The sequence below is a fragment of the Meriones unguiculatus genome, chromosome 19 (genome assembly GCF_030254825.1).
Source record: "Meriones unguiculatus strain TT.TT164.6M chromosome 19, Bangor_MerUng_6.1, whole genome shotgun sequence".
NCBI lineage: Eukaryota > Metazoa > Chordata > Mammalia > Rodentia > Muridae > Meriones > Meriones unguiculatus.
The window spans coordinates 67,723,274-67,738,624 of record NC_083366.1 but is presented as its reverse complement, the minus strand read 5'-3'; the positions used below and the strand labels follow the sequence as shown (position 1 = coordinate 67,738,624).

Here is a 15,351-nt window from a genome sequence, read left to right as displayed (position 1 = left end):
GTCTTGATTCAAGCGGTCCTTCGTCCCCTCTTTTGTCATGCTGACAAAAAGCTCAGTTCTCCCTTCCACTTCCCTCAGAAGGCTTCACTTTTCTTTAGCCTCTTTGGGAACTTTCACTGAAATGTCAGGGAACTTTTTCCCATCGCCTACCTCACCACATCCTCCACACCCCCATCTGCCTCTTTTCCTCCTCCTCCTCCTCCACAAAGCAAGGATTAAGAAGGCATGTTTCTGTTTCCTCACTTTCTTCACTCCAGACTCAGCGTGATGTGAAACCTTCATCCATCTGGTAAGTGAGAAACAGCTTGAGTCTCTCCTGGGTCAAGGACCCATCCGGGCTGTCATGCTCTTTGGAGAACTGTCAAGCATTTCCATTATTGTCAGTCTCCTCGGGGCCTCTCTGGCTCCATACTGTCCTGAGAGGTTATTTTCTACCTTTCTCTTCTGATGCCCTTAATGGGCTCTTGTTCTGTAACTTGACTGTTGTCTGGGATGCTCCAGACAGCAACGGATCAAGACAGATGTTGAGACTTGCAGCCAAACATGGGGAGGAGCTCCAGGGGTCTTGTGGAAGTGTTGGGGGAAAGATGGAAGGACCTGGAGGGGTCAGGAACCTCACAAGAAGAGCAACAGAGACAACTAACCCAGTCCCATGGGGGCTGTCAGAAACTGAGACATCAGCTAAGGAGCCTGGTCTGGACCGAGGCCCCTGCACACGTGTGGCTGAAGGGCAGCTTGATGCTCATGCGAGTCGCCTGGCGAGTGGAGGAGGGGTCTGTTTCTGACATGGACTCTATTGCCTACTTTTGAATCACTTCTCCCCAGCAGGGCTGCCTTGCCTGGCCTCAGGAGGTGAAGATATGCTCAGTCCTGATGTGGCCTGGTGTGCTGGGAAGGGCTGATATGGCAGTAGGAGGGCTCCCCTTTTCTGGGAGGAGGAAGGGCGAGGGGAAGGGGGAAGAATTGGAGGGAGGGACAGGGAGGAGAGGAGGGAGGGGACATCCTTGGAATGTAAAGTAAATAAACTGAAAGTTTTAAAAACCTCTCCAAAAATGAAAAAGAAGTAAAAAAAGAAAAGAAAAAGAAAGAAAAGAAAGGAAAAGTAAAGAAAGAGGCCAGAAGGTGGAGAAACACGTTTCCCTTCATGTGAGATCACGCTTCAGTTCTTGCTGTGGTTTGGGTTTCAAGCGTTCTCTGCAAGTCTTGACCTGAGTATCTTTTTTAAAAGATTTATTTATTTATTTTGTGTGCGACAGTGTTTTCCTGCATGTGCATTTGTGCTTTCAGGAGGCCAGAAGAAAGCGTCATATCCTTTGGAGCTAGAGTTGCAGGTAGTTGTCAACTACAAGGCGAAGGCGTGTAGCACCAAGGGAATCAAACGCCGAGAGCAAATCAAATCCTTGTCCTCTGCCAGAGCAGCCAGCACTCTTCACCACTGAGCCATCAGGTGCCTGCAGGTGTGTTCGGGAGCAGAATCCTCCTCAGCTCTTGAGTGAGTTTAGCTCTGGGGTGTAGCATCTGAGAACTCGGTGGCCACCAAAGCCACTCTGAGCCAGTGGCTTTTGGATTCTCATCTTGAGAACTCAGAGCATGAAACCACGGACCACAGAGGGTGCATTTAATGGTGTTTCATTATAGTGAGGTTAGGAGAAAGGGAAGAGGGCAAGGGGGTCCCTACAGCAGAAGGGAGACCCTGGCTGACACTGCCCTGAGGTTAATTAGACGTCACTAGTTGGAGGATAAGCTGTTCTGAGAGGTTCCCAGGTATCTGGTGCCAGCCTTGTAGTCCTGCCCTCAGAATGGTTTCAGGGAAGGAGCACTCCTTTAGGAGAAAAGAGATAAGAGAAAACCAGAAGCATGCCCACACCCTTATGGCAGCTCTGGGCCTCTGGCCATAGTGGAACCGGAGATAGTTTGGCTTAAATACTTCCGGCATCTCTGGCCTCTGGCAAGGATAAGGCTGTAGTCAGGCACAGGATATTTCTGGTTTTCAGTGAAGAAAGAAACTGGGCCCTTTTCTTGGCATCTTTTTTACCCTTAACTGCCTAGCTAGTCTCCATCTTCTGTTCTCATTAGCATTAAATGAAAACATCCTTAAATGGATTTCTAGAAAGAATATTTCTCTGACATATTTGCTGAGCCCACAACTGCCATAGCTGCTTCTGTTATCACATAAGCAAAGAGGCAGATGAGGGTCCCAGAAAGCCGGCTTATGTGATAGAGATCTATCAAATACTGATGAGGAGACTCCATGGTCACAGGAAGTGCAGCCTTCATTCTGCAGAATCCTAATCAGACAATTTAAATGTGGGCTTGGAAGGAAACTTCAGGACAATTTTATCCTCCTGGTATCTTGGAAGGTCAGAAAAATGATTTAGTTCTGGCTTGGTGCTACATGACCTCAGCATGGAAAAAAATTGTTTTGGACTGTTGGGTCCTCATTCAGATAGCAGTCTTCTGTATATTTTATTTAAGAGTGTTTTTAAGAAGTTCACCAATACAACAAATCCAGAGATTCCAAACTATATACCAATAACAATGACACTCACAGTGTTTGGGGGCAGGTGATGAATCTTTTCAAACATTTTGTCAGGGAGATTAGTCTTCCCTCTGACCAGCATGTACATACCACCGTGTACATGTATGAATTCCTGAGCTGGAAAGCTGCATGTAGACAGGCTCCATAGTTACCCTGGTCCACAAATATTTCCAAGTATTCACCTTATGGCTTTGAGACTGGGCCAATCCCATTCTTTTCTTGTCTTGCTAACCGCATGAATCTTTGGGACAATTTTATAGAGAAGAAATGGAAGGTGAGGAAGGTGAGGGGGTGAATTGGTTCATTTTTGCTCACAAATGAACTTAACTTAATGATGGACTGTAGATACAGGCCTGTCTGTGCGCTTTCAAAAACTCTCTTGGGTGTCCCAAAGGCAGAATGAATGATGATTACAGAGGAGGGAGAGGTTCAGAGGTCCATCACTTTTATTGTCACTTGTAGGGATGCTGAGCCCCCCAAAAGCTCCTGGATGCCACCCAATGCCTTCCCACAGAAGTGATTGGTAAACTACTACCAGGCACATTTCCTCCATGATTTGGCTAACATCACCAAACTTCAACAACCATGAGGCTAATGGACAGTCCTGCTTCCTGCTGGAAGTGTCTGGGGAAGGGAGACCAGTGGAGAAGGAAAACACGTGCAGAGAGGGAGGGAGTCCCCTTCCTCTGGTCCGTAAGCAGCCATCCCCTCCCCCATTTCCTACTCTTCCCACCTTTAAGTCTCTTGTTTGTCAAATACGGACACCAGAAGTATCTTTTTGAATGCTTGCTAGTATCAAAGCCTGGAGTAATTATAATAATGTTCTTAGCCATCAATAATTTAACAGTATTTATAACATTCCTTTAATCCTTAAATGGTTCTAGAAGAAAGCATTGCTATTAATAGAAGCAGACAAAGGGGCATCCAGGATTTAGATATCTCTTCTAAGACATAAACTAGTAAACACAGATTAGGGGTTTAATGGGCTAATTTACTTCACTCCATTGTCTCAGCGAGCCAGATGAAACAATTACAACTTCCCTGTGCAGTTTTATAGACAGGGAAACTGAAAGCCCAGAGCAGTGGGGAGAAAATCCTCAGGTTGCAAACGTGCTGGGAGGCAGAGCAGGGATCGGGAGCAGAGCTGTCACTGTCGGGTTCCGGGTAGTTGATCTTCCCACTAACTCTGCTTTTTTGTTTCCCTGCGTCACTCTCCCTTTCACTTTGCTGTTTTGAGATGACAGTGACGAGTCAGGGGTGGCTTTGGAACAGTGGCAGACCATCTCTGGGTCCTAAAGATTTGCTTATGTAAGGAAACATCATCGCCTCCAGGGGAAGCTGTGTGTTTGCTACCTCGTCATTTTGGTGAGTCACACTCTCTCTGAGACTCTGTCTGTCATTCATGGTCAACGAGGGCTGCACAGTTCACTCCTCTCTTAATGGGAATGATGCATGTAAAGAGCATGGAACAATTTGATGTGAACATTCCCTCCTGCCTTCCCCTTTGTCGTTCCTTCTCTTGAGCCTTGCCAATGAGCGTTAATTCCTGTTTTAGGACTTTCATCAGCTGTTAGAGCTGATGGTTGTAGACCTGGACTAAAGTCAAAATGAGTAAACATCTCAACTGGAACAGAAAAGAAATGAAGTGGTTCCATCATGAGTCAGAGCCTGTGTCCTGGAAACTGCCAGGCTCTGCCACTCATCCTTGATTGTGCCCAAAGAGACAATTAACAATAAAAAACAGAAAATGGTTTATTTGCTGTGTTCACATTGGAAAGAGGCACAAAAGCACCCAGTAACCACCTCCAAGTGTGTCTTGGGGGTTCTGACCCGAGGGGCAGAGGTGTGCATAAATAAATATTCACATCCTTGCCCCTCATCCCTGTCTCCGTCCCAGTCTCCTCCACCGGGTGGTCCAACAAGTTGGCAAAACTGTAAAATTTCTCTCCAAGAGACAAGTTCTTTTTCTGGTAGGCACTAGACTTCAATCATTTTCCTCTCCCAGCATGAAATTTTTGGGAAAATTCAAACCTGATAGTCCAAGTGTCTCTTTAGAATATTTTCTAAGTATCTCTTTAGAATATTTTCACTTCTTTTAGTCGAGTTATAGTAGCACCTCCTTGAGCCCAGATGTCTAGTATGGCCCTTGGCCAGAAGCAATACAAACTCACTGAGAGAGAGAGAGAGAGAGGAGAGAAAAGAGAGAGGGGGGAATTTATGAACACTTCTTGGCTCCAACCTATCCAAACAGACCACTCTGACTTTTGGTTCTGACTGGTGTTCATCTGACTTTTGTAGTAGACTGATTATTTCCACATAAGCTAGAAATGTCTTCTTCCCTGGCCTACTCCATTTTCCTCAGAAGGATTTAGACTCTTCAACAGGGATAGTAAATACTCAACCTACTAGGTTTCTGTGATTAATATGATTAATCAACATGTGTTTATATGTCAGCCAGTTTTACGCAAAGGAAGTCAGGACAGGAAGTCAAACAGGGCAGTTCCAGGAGGCAGGAGCTGACGCAGAGGTCATGGAAGGGTGCTGACCACATTTGGAAGAGTATGGAGTGTGGAACTTTGGACTAGAAGAGCAGTTGAATGCTTTAAGTGGGACTTAATGGACCACTCTAGTAGGAGCATGGAAGAAGTGGTGCTTTCAAACTGTGGGGCCTGGCTCAAGAGATTTCAGAGGAGAAGAATGTAAGTATGTGGCCTAGAGACTGTTTTTGTGATATTTTGCAAAGAATGTGGCTGCTTTTTGCCCATGTCTGAAAAATTTGCCTGAGGCTAAATTAAAGAGTTTTGGAATAGTTCCTTTGGCAGACAAAATCTCAAATCAACCTAGTATTGACTCTATCCTGTGGTTATTAGTTATTAGTGTTCACTCTTCTGAAGATTTACAATATATAAAAGCATTTATAAAAGCAAGCTGAGCAAGTAATACAAAGCATACAGATTAAGAAGAAAAGGGGCACCAGAAAGTGGAATGGAAATAAATCCTGCATTCAAGGAGATAAACATATTAATAAATGGAATAAAGGAAGTGGTTGCCTCAGAGCAAGAGCTCACCCAGTCAAGCTTCCAACTTGTGAAAAAGAATTAAAGAACCGCTTAGGTTTAGGAATAGTGACACATACATTTAATCCCAGCACTCAGAGGCACAGGCTGTTGCACCTCTAAATTCAAGACCAGCCTGGTCTATAGAGCAAGTGCCAGGACAGTCAAGCTAGAGAGTGAAGGAAACCATTGAAAACGGAAAGCTAGTGAGGAAGTAACTGAATGAGGGGCCGTGTTCCAGCCCCAGCAAGCAACAGAATGTGGCAGCTTTGGTAACATGGTTCTGGCTTTAGAGTCAAGGGCAAAAAGAAAGGGTTATGGGATCTCCCTTCATTACTAAGGAAAGACTGAGGCCAGGCATGTGTCAGGGGTAACCCTATATGGAGGCCTAGAGGAGCCATTGTGTGAGGCTGTGAAGGTGAATCCTGATTGTCTTGGAGACCTCAAGATGTTGGAAATGCCAGAGCCATGGGATACCTGCTGAGGAGAGCTGCTAACAGGGAATGGGACCAGCCCAAGAGAGAGGAGTGTGCTGTAGTTAACAAAGATGAGAGGAGCTGGAGATCTGAAAAGCACATCAGGCATGAAGATGCAGAGTTTAGGTTGTCAAGCTGGTTTTTGGTCTTGTTTTGGTCTCCTCACTATGCTCCCTTTCCTCTTATTTGGCATGGTAATGTATCCTGTGCCATTACATGTTGGAGGTATATGGTCTGCTTTCTTATTTTTATTTTATAGGGGATTATAGTTAAGAGACTGCATGAATCTCAGAAAAGACTTTGAACTTTGGGTTTTTAAACAAGTTTGAAACTACTATAGACTGTGAGGACTTTTGAAGTTGGACTAAATGCATTTTGCATTCTGTTATGGCTACAACCTGTGAGGGCCTGGAAGTGGTTTGAATAGAAATGGCTCCCATAGATGCAAATGAATGCTTGACCCATAGGGAGTGGCACTATCAGGAGGTGTGGCCTTGGTGGAGGAGGTCTGTCACTGTGGGGGTGGCCTTTGAGCTATGCCCAGTGTGGTACACAGTCTCCTGCTGCTGCCTGTGGATCCAGATATAGAACGCTCAGCAACTTCTCCAGCACCCTGTCTGCCTGCACGCCGCCATGCTGCCCGCCATGATGGTAACGGACTGAACTTCTGACAGTATAAGCCAGCCCAATTAAAAATTTTCTTTAATAAGAGTTGCTGTGGTCATGGTGTCTCTTCACAGCAGTAGAAACCGTAACTAAGACAGCCTTCTTTTATTTAGTCCTAACAACAATCCTGAGAGGCGAGTGATGTTATCAATAAGAAAGCCAAGGCTTCATGAGTTTGAACTGATATTACGTGGCATGGAGGCTCTGTAGACCTATACCATCATCCCTGACTCTCCTTCCTGAAGAATCCTGAAGTCCACTGTGCTCCTCTGCATCTCTGGATCTGGCGTGCTGTAGCATGTCCTTATGTTTTTGCTTTGGCTGCCTGTCATGGTTTGAATGTCCCTCACACGCTCAGGTGTTTGAACACCTGGTCCCAGATGGTGTTGTTAGGGAAGGCTGTGGAGGTGCAGCCTTGCCAGAGGAAGTATGTTACTTGGAGTGGGCTGTGGAGGGGGGGTGGGGTTATACTCTCACTCCACTTCCAATTTACTTTCTTGGCACTTTTTCTGTGGGGCTGAGATGTGATCCTCTGGGTTTCTGCTCCTGCCGCTTCCTGCCACACCTGCCTGCATGATGGACCCTCTGGACCTGTCAGTCACAGCAAAGTCTTCATTCACTAAGGTGGTTTTGGTCGTGGTGTTTTACTACAACAGAAAACTAACTGATACTCTGCCTCCCTGCCTAGCGTTCCTGCCCTTTTATCTCTAACGGAAAAAAATGTATGTATTGTGGAAACTCAGACACAAACACTACCATTGGGACACTTCCTTAGCTTTCCTTGTCCAGACCAAGTTTAACTCATTGTGCTTTGTAGCCCTCAGCGTGTTCTCTTCACGTGGTGATTATCATACAATGTTCTAGGTATGTGTTCTGTGGTATAATGTTTCTTCTGACCATGTCCTGGTTTGCTTTGCATTTCTCACACCAAGCTCAATGACAGGCTGGTCAATGAACACATTGGTCCAACCTCCCAACATCTAAATATGCAATGCAGAGAAGGCTGTGGGACTAACGGTCCTTTAAATTTTTTATTAGGTTGAGGCCGTTGGTAGAAGCATAATATTTTGAGTGGGACTGGCTTATTGGTTACTCCCAAAGGCACTGTTTTCCGGGGTACCTTGTTACTCCTGGCCCGGCTTTCAGAAATGAGCACTGATCTCAGTCTGTTGTTTTGTAAAAGTTGTATTCCCAAGAGGAGCTGTCATCCACCAATCTCCAGACTTGGAAATCTGGCTCTGAATGCACTTATTATTTCTCTATAGAGCACAGCCTTAAATTTGTGAGAACATTTTTCCTCCACTCTCAGAAAGTATGTGTGGTCTAATATGAGATATTAATGAGTTCAATTCATGAAAATAGCACCCATGGGCTCTTTCAACATCCCAGGAAAAGCACAAACGAACTCTTCCATTTTTACAAAATGTAAAACTGAAGCTGTCATCTATGTATTCAAAGCTTCTAAGATGTTCAACCCTTGTTTCCCAATTCTGTTAACTCCTCAGAATTAACCTCCATGTAGCATTCACAGATTTGAAAATGTGTTTGTTGTGATTGGCAGGTTACCAATTGAGACAGGATGTCTGAATTATTTATTTTTAGAAAATCACCATAGTACATTGCTTCTTAAAATAAAACACAAGGCCTAGAATTGTGTACACAAGAACTTTGGCAAAAATATGCAGTCTTTTAAATCTGTGTCACATCCCTTGGTCCCACAGGTTAGGGAACCTACAAGTCCCAAAAGGTGTGTGAGGGAGGAAGGAGGGGAGAGGGGGCGGGGCATGTGATGACATATGACCACAGGGCACAGTGGGCTACCCTGAGATTACTTTGCTCTCCAGTGGTTCATGAAGACAAGCACGGAAGGCCTTGGGTGCACGTTCATGATCTGTGGTTAAGAATGTCTTGTGAGTTCAGCTGCTTATCCCCAACAGAGCATGCTCAGGCCTGCTGGCTGTCCAGCCATTGCTGACCTTCGTTTTTACCTCATGCTATGGTTCGGCCACACCACTGCTCCGCTTGCATTATTCAGTCTCACTGGAGTAATGAATTCATTTCCTCCCACCCACCTTTTCCTCATGGCTCTTGGACATCACATTCTCCCAGAATTCCTCCTCTTCATGGGTGTGCCTCTTCCCAGCTCTTCTTTCTCCTGGTCACAAGATCACATGCCTCTGTTGGGGCACGAGGTGTCTACTATTATTTTCGAATCCCTTAGTGACTTCAGCCAGTCCCGTGGAAAGGGTTCTTGATTTCACAGGTCTCCACTTAACCTCGGCTGACTACTCTGATCTTTCAATGGCCTCTAGAATCTCCGCTTGGGTCTAATGGGCATTTCAGATGTAGTAGCGCCCAAACTGATCTCTGATTCCTTATTCCACCTTCTTTTATTCATTCTCTGTTGCCCTAGGCTCATGGCTCTTCCAGTCTTCCTCATTGGTCACGAACATCAAAGCAGAGACTCACTGTAGATTCCAGTGTTTCTGGCCTCCTACATCTAATTCATCCACGCACTGATGTCTGATTCTCCAGACATCCCAAGTGTGTTCTCTTTTCTTCCAATTCTGCCATCAACCACGTCATTTTATTTCCTTCCCACGGTACTGCAGTCACCTTTTCAACAAGTTCCCTGCTTTTGCTTTTCCCTCCATTCTCATGGAGTCTTATAAATTCATGAGACCCCCCCCCCGACAAAGCATATGTACCCCCAGTAAAACCCAAACTTTCCACCAGCACCTTCTGTTATCCTCCCCCTTTCTGACACACAGACGTTCTTTTTTTGCTTCTCAAGCATGCTATGCTTTCTGCCTTTCAGGACAATTGCCTTGGCAATTGCCCTCAAAACTATTTTCTTAGTTCTTCACAGACTTTTCTTATTTGCACTCAGGCTTTGGTTCAGACGCTGCCCTTTCTCGGGGGTCAGGAAGCTTTCTTATCTTCTGCCTCTAGAGTGGCAGTGTCTCTGCCAGTGACTTTGTTTTGTTTCAGCACAGCTCTTATCTCGCCTCAACATTTTCTTGGCTCCCTTGTCATCAGCTCTCTCCCTCTGCTTACATGTCCACTATTTGTCTTGGGTTCTACTACCGCGCAAAGAGGATGGACTTGTGGAAATCAGTGTATAAATGTGGAGGAGTAACTGCCAAATTGTAAAATGATGCACAATTTGTGATTTCTTCCAAGTTTGCTGAAGTGAGCTTTCGAAATCTTATAATAGAGAAAACTTTTTAAATGATTTAGAGAGGCAGTCTCATTGACTAAATTATTGAAGTTTACACACTTATAAAGTGCAATATCTTTTTTAATCTGAAAAAGTAGGAATGTGGCAGCCTCTTGGCTAATGTTAAACAGAAACCATTCTGCATGAATGAAATGCAAAAGCTTTGTGACCAGTCATTACCTTCTTTTTCCATCTCAAGCTTTACAATGTTCTTAGAAAGAGTCTCTCCTTCCCTTTCATTATTTTTTTTCATAAGGACTCTAAAAATGACAAGGTCATCTCCCCAACACTGTGTGGTCCATAAGTGGCAGCAAAGTAGATTGTTAGCTATTAAATCTGAAACTGTAGCTCTGATGGTGACAATCCCAGTTGGAAGCTCTTCTCCACCAATAATTACTTTTAAGCCTCAAAGCTGTAAGAGCTGAGGATGACTATTCCTTAGCTTTATCTGAGTCCATTTCTGGAGAGAATGCTGATGTCTTGTCAGGGCAGCAAACGGTTTCCCAGGTGATCCACTGAGCTATCACTGTTTCCTTTGCTGCCTGGATGTTTCTGGATGGACACATGTCTACCTTTCTGGAGCTGACTTCTGTGCAGGAGCACAATGAGTTCTGTACCTAGATTGCATATCACTAGTCCTGCCCAAGAGCCTCCTCCAGATCTAATGAACGTTTTGAAGGAAAGGGAAGAAGACCTCATTGCTATGTGTTTTACTCCTTATTGTGTTGAGAAAGTACAGCCTCAAGGTGAAATCATTTTATAAGGAGGACATTAGACTAATTTTGTCAAAAAGATATTTCAGTGATCTCACTGTGGAAGCTAAAAAGACAACCTCATAGAAGTAGAGAATGGAAAATCAGCCACCAGAAATGCAGACAGATAGAGGGGAGAGAGAATAAGCAGAGGTAGATAATGGTTACCAGAATGCTCTTACATGAATTAAACTCTAGTATTCTGTGGCACAGTGAGTCTATAGTCTACAAAAATGTATTATGTAGTTTACAAAGCACCAAAACAGAGGTGATGAAAAGTTTTTAAACACAATAAATGATAAATACTTAAGGATATGGAATGTTAATTATCCCAACTGGGCATTACACACACACACATATACACACACACATATATTTATATACACATACATATATGTATATATATTTCTACTCCACAAATGTGTGCAACTATTGTCAATTAAGAATAAACAATATAAGCTCACTGTGGCTGGAGAGAAGCTTAGGTGTGATGCATAGAATGATTAAATTGGGAGAAGACTGAAATAGGTCCATGTGTAGTGAGGGTTAAGTGTGTAGTCTAATCTGTTTTTAGTATGTTGGACAGAGCTGTATGAAATCCTCTGGTGTATGATGCAAATTCCATCCTTGTCTTTATGTGCACCCTCTTCAGCCAAATACACAGCATTCTTGTTTGCTGTGGAACAATTCCCAAGTCCACAGGAGGGCTTAGCCCTCCATAACACTTACTTCTGCCTGCACATAAGCTGACACAGAGTTATAGCTATCATGGCTAATGTTAACATGTTTACCCAAGAGCTACAGAGACTCCCGGGAGAAAGAACAGATGTGGACCCTTGGAAGGGTTCATTACTGGCCTTAACACTTCACACTGCCGAGTGATTGTAGGAGTCTTCTCCCTCAGTGAATTTAACCTGGGACATTGAAGTTTCCAAAAGTCTGGCTAGCCTGGTTTTTTCAAGGTCCTATTAACTTGTTGCAAAAGCTCCACAGCCACTTTCATGATTGGACTCTGCTAACAGGAGGCCTCATCCAACAATAATTTATTCACAAAATGATTCCCAGCCCCAGGATGTTTTCTTAAGTAACTGTGACATCTCATGGTCTCGTAGATGAGCCTGCTGCTTCAACCCCCCCCCCCCTGTTTTGCTAGTGCCTACCTGTCATGCCAGGCTTTACACTGCGGGTGCCACAGTGCTGCCGGTCATAGAATTTCCTAACAGTGAGCGTCATCAGTCCACAGAAGCCCGACAAATATCTAAGGGCTTGGGCCATGTGAAAAAGAAGCCCCTCTCAGAGCTCAGTATTGTCTGGGAATAGTCCCATTGCAATGACGTAGAACGTAGGCTCAGAACTCCGAGGCTCCACACTGTCACCAGCCATCTCACTGTGTCTCCAGTCCTCTGCTGAAGGTGAAGTTGCAGTTTCAGGAGCCTGAGGCAGCAGAGCTTTCCCTTGGACAGAGAAATGGATGCAGAGGTTCCCCAGGATTCTGAAGTAGCCCTAGGGAGTATGACAGCATGGGGTTAGGCAGGGGAGACAGTCCCTAGGGAGAGCACATGGCCCAGCAGTGACACCCAAGCTTCACCTTCTGTTCTCTAAGGACAAGGAAACTGCTCCTATTTCTCCTGGTGGTCGGACACTTTTCTCTGTCAAGACACTTCGCACAAACAACTCCTCTGTCAAGACACTTCGCACAAACAATTTAAGGGAGGATCTAGGTATTTTGCCTCACAGTGTCAAAGAACTCATCCCATAATCCTTTCACCCATGTATTCCAGAGAGGTGATGTGTATGGTGGAGGCTGCCCACCTCACACCACTCACACCAGGTCTAACCTTCAAAGCCATGTCCCCAGAAACCTACTTCCTCTGACTGAGTTCTACCTCCTGTTTCTACCTCCCAAAATTGAGCCACCAGCATGGGGCTGAGCCTTCAACATGTGAGCCTGGGAGAACAATTCATGCTTAAGTCATGATCCTTGGCTGGTTCATCTCCCGATATAGACAAACACAAGCTACACTGTGCCTTAGGAATAACAGAGCTGTCATTATTCTTCACAGTATGGGAACAGTTAATGAACTTCAAGTGGTCCTTTCTAAAGAGGGATTCTCAGAGGGTGGTACAGCATAGGAGCTCTGCTGCCCGTGCTGGAGGTGACTCAGTCACTACATCCACATAGACGGACTGAGAACTAAATAAACGCAGCAACCATTTCATTGTCCTTGAGGTCATTTCTTAGCTTTGATGACAAGGCTCTAACCCAGAGGTTTCAAGATTCTCCTAAAAACTTATGGTTCAAGACTTGCCTGGTGCCTATAGAGGGAGCTTGTGATTACAGTTTGGTATGAGCCTTCTGTCTATAGCATCGATTCGCTGAGTGTTGCACATCTGTCTGACTCCCACATTCAAGCTGGAACTCCAATTCATCATCTTAAATTCAGGAGAGCACGAAAGGCCCCTCTGCCTCTGTAGGTTACCAAAGTGACTCATACCTTTTGCTGTCCTGAACTCATCACCTCAGGGAGTATTGTGGGTTTTCATCTCACATCAGGTCTAAAATTAGAAACAGGCTAACAAGAGACCCCTCAGGGCTTCTTCTGTCCAAGAATACTGTGGTTGCTTGTTTCTCACTAGCCCTGCACACGGCAGCTGTTCTGTGAGCATCTCTCCAAACAAAGTCTCTGCAGATGCTATCCAGTTTACAGTGCTGTCATTAAAATGGAGTCAGCACTCTTGCTGGATTTCAGATACCAGTCACTAGACAGAAATGGTGTGACATCTGCTCCCTTGTGTCTACAAACACGCAGGTCTAGCGAATAAGGAACTGTGGATGCCCATGCTGTGCCTTGTCTGTTGATTATGAAGCTGAACATATCTAATTATGGACCAGTTGATGAGTCATGTCAGAGGAGGCATGTAGAAGCTGGCATGTGAATGGTGGTGGCTTACATTTACTTTGCTATTATAAGTTGCTATCATGGCCCTTACTCATCACTGACTAGTCTGTCATTTGTGTTCCAAATTCCTCACATTTGCCACCCCTGTACCAGACCTGCCATGGACACTAGTAAATAGCTTTGTCCCACGGTATTATTGAGTCATCCAATTCACTCCTCAGGGGATAAAGAATGGAGTTTTAAGTATGCTTTGTCAGCACTGTAGGTAAGCATTTCAAAAGTGAAGTGTCATTGGCTGTGCATAAACACGGCTACAAGCACAAAAATGGTGGAAACAAAACAATGCAGACGAGTGATTCTGAGCAGGAAGAGGCTGTCATATCTGCACAGGAGACCCCAGCTCACAGAAGACAGAGCCTTAGCAGAACAGGTCCAGGTCATATGGAACTTGTTCTAGTGATTTACATGGAATAATGTGTCAAGAAGAGTCAGAGGTTAGGTAGGATGTATGCCTTCCTATGTGAGGGTGGCCACTTTACAGACATGCCCAGACCAGAAAGTCCTCTGGCCACGTGGTCAGCCTGCCTGTGCCACACAACTGCAAGCAAACTCGGCAAAAGCAACAGTAGGGCTGCACCAGCCAGATACCAGCATCTCACGTCCATCTAGAGATGCCAAGCAGCTCGGTGTGATGGCTGTTGAGATGGCTCAGTGGGTAACTCACTTGCCCTGAAAGCTTGACACCCTGAGTTTGATTCCCAGAACCCACATAAAGGTGGAAAGAGACAACTGACTCCCAAAGAATATCACTTGGCCTCCATACATAAGCCACGGCATTTGCATACCCATATATACATCATATGCACAGAGATAATGTTTTAAGAAGCAGAGGTTGGACTTTCAGATTGGTCTCAGGTTCTCTTGGCTGTGTCTCTCCACCTTCTCAACCTTTGAGAAGTCCTGCACGCATCCACAGTCAGTGACGGGAATACATAGGGCTCATCCTCAGCCTCTCAGACCCCAATGTAGTTACACTTCAAAGACTTCAAGCCTTTTCTTCACAGTGATCATTAATGTTTCTGTTCTTGCCTCCCATGAAGCTGGATGTGTGCCATTCTGACGACAGCCGCATGCTGAGCCCCCAGGGCAGAGTACCAGACTTAAAAGAGAGGAGGGGCCACACACACCTGTCACCATCCCTATGCCTTTAATTTGGCAAAGCAATGTGTGTCACCAGCTCCACATGCTGAACACTGTCCCATCTGTGAAATGTGAGACAAGTCCTTCCATGTGTTTTTTCCCTTAGGAGAATGGCTGTGTGATCAGAAGAGGAAGACAAAAACAAAGAGCGTTAGTGGCACATGGGTGAAGACAGAAGCAAACACAAGCTCAAAAGACTGAAGCATATGTCTGGTTGCTTCTCAGGGGGGAATGGCATAAAAGATTCTAACTTCCACTTTTAAAATCTTTTTGTATACATTTTGTTATTAATTTTCTTCTTTGACAGTTTCATAATGTATTTAATATGTTGTTACCCTCACGTCCTACCCTCTGTTACCTCCTTCCCCTGCCATCAATCCTCCTCTTTTCCAGTCTCCTTCTTGCATTTATGTCATTGTGTTCTGTCTTGTGATACACTAAGTTTAACCAGGACCATTTGTGTCATCACCAGTTTTGAGCTTCGGCTCACCTGTGAACCCTTCCCTGATCCATGAGGGCAGGCCATCTTGTGCATGCTCAGT

The 15,351-nt window shown here is 44.9% G+C and overlaps 1 long non-coding RNA gene across 1 annotated transcript; it reads left to right on the top strand.

Moving 5' to 3' along the window:
* Positions 1-209: 209 nt before the first annotated feature.
* Positions 210-15,037, top strand: LOC132649246 (uncharacterized). Its single transcript, XR_009587680.1, has 3 exons — positions 210-289; positions 1,288-1,457; positions 14,916-15,037. It is a non-coding gene; the product is annotated as an uncharacterized LOC132649246 (long non-coding RNA).
* The last annotated feature ends 314 nt before the right edge of the window (positions 15,038-15,351 follow it).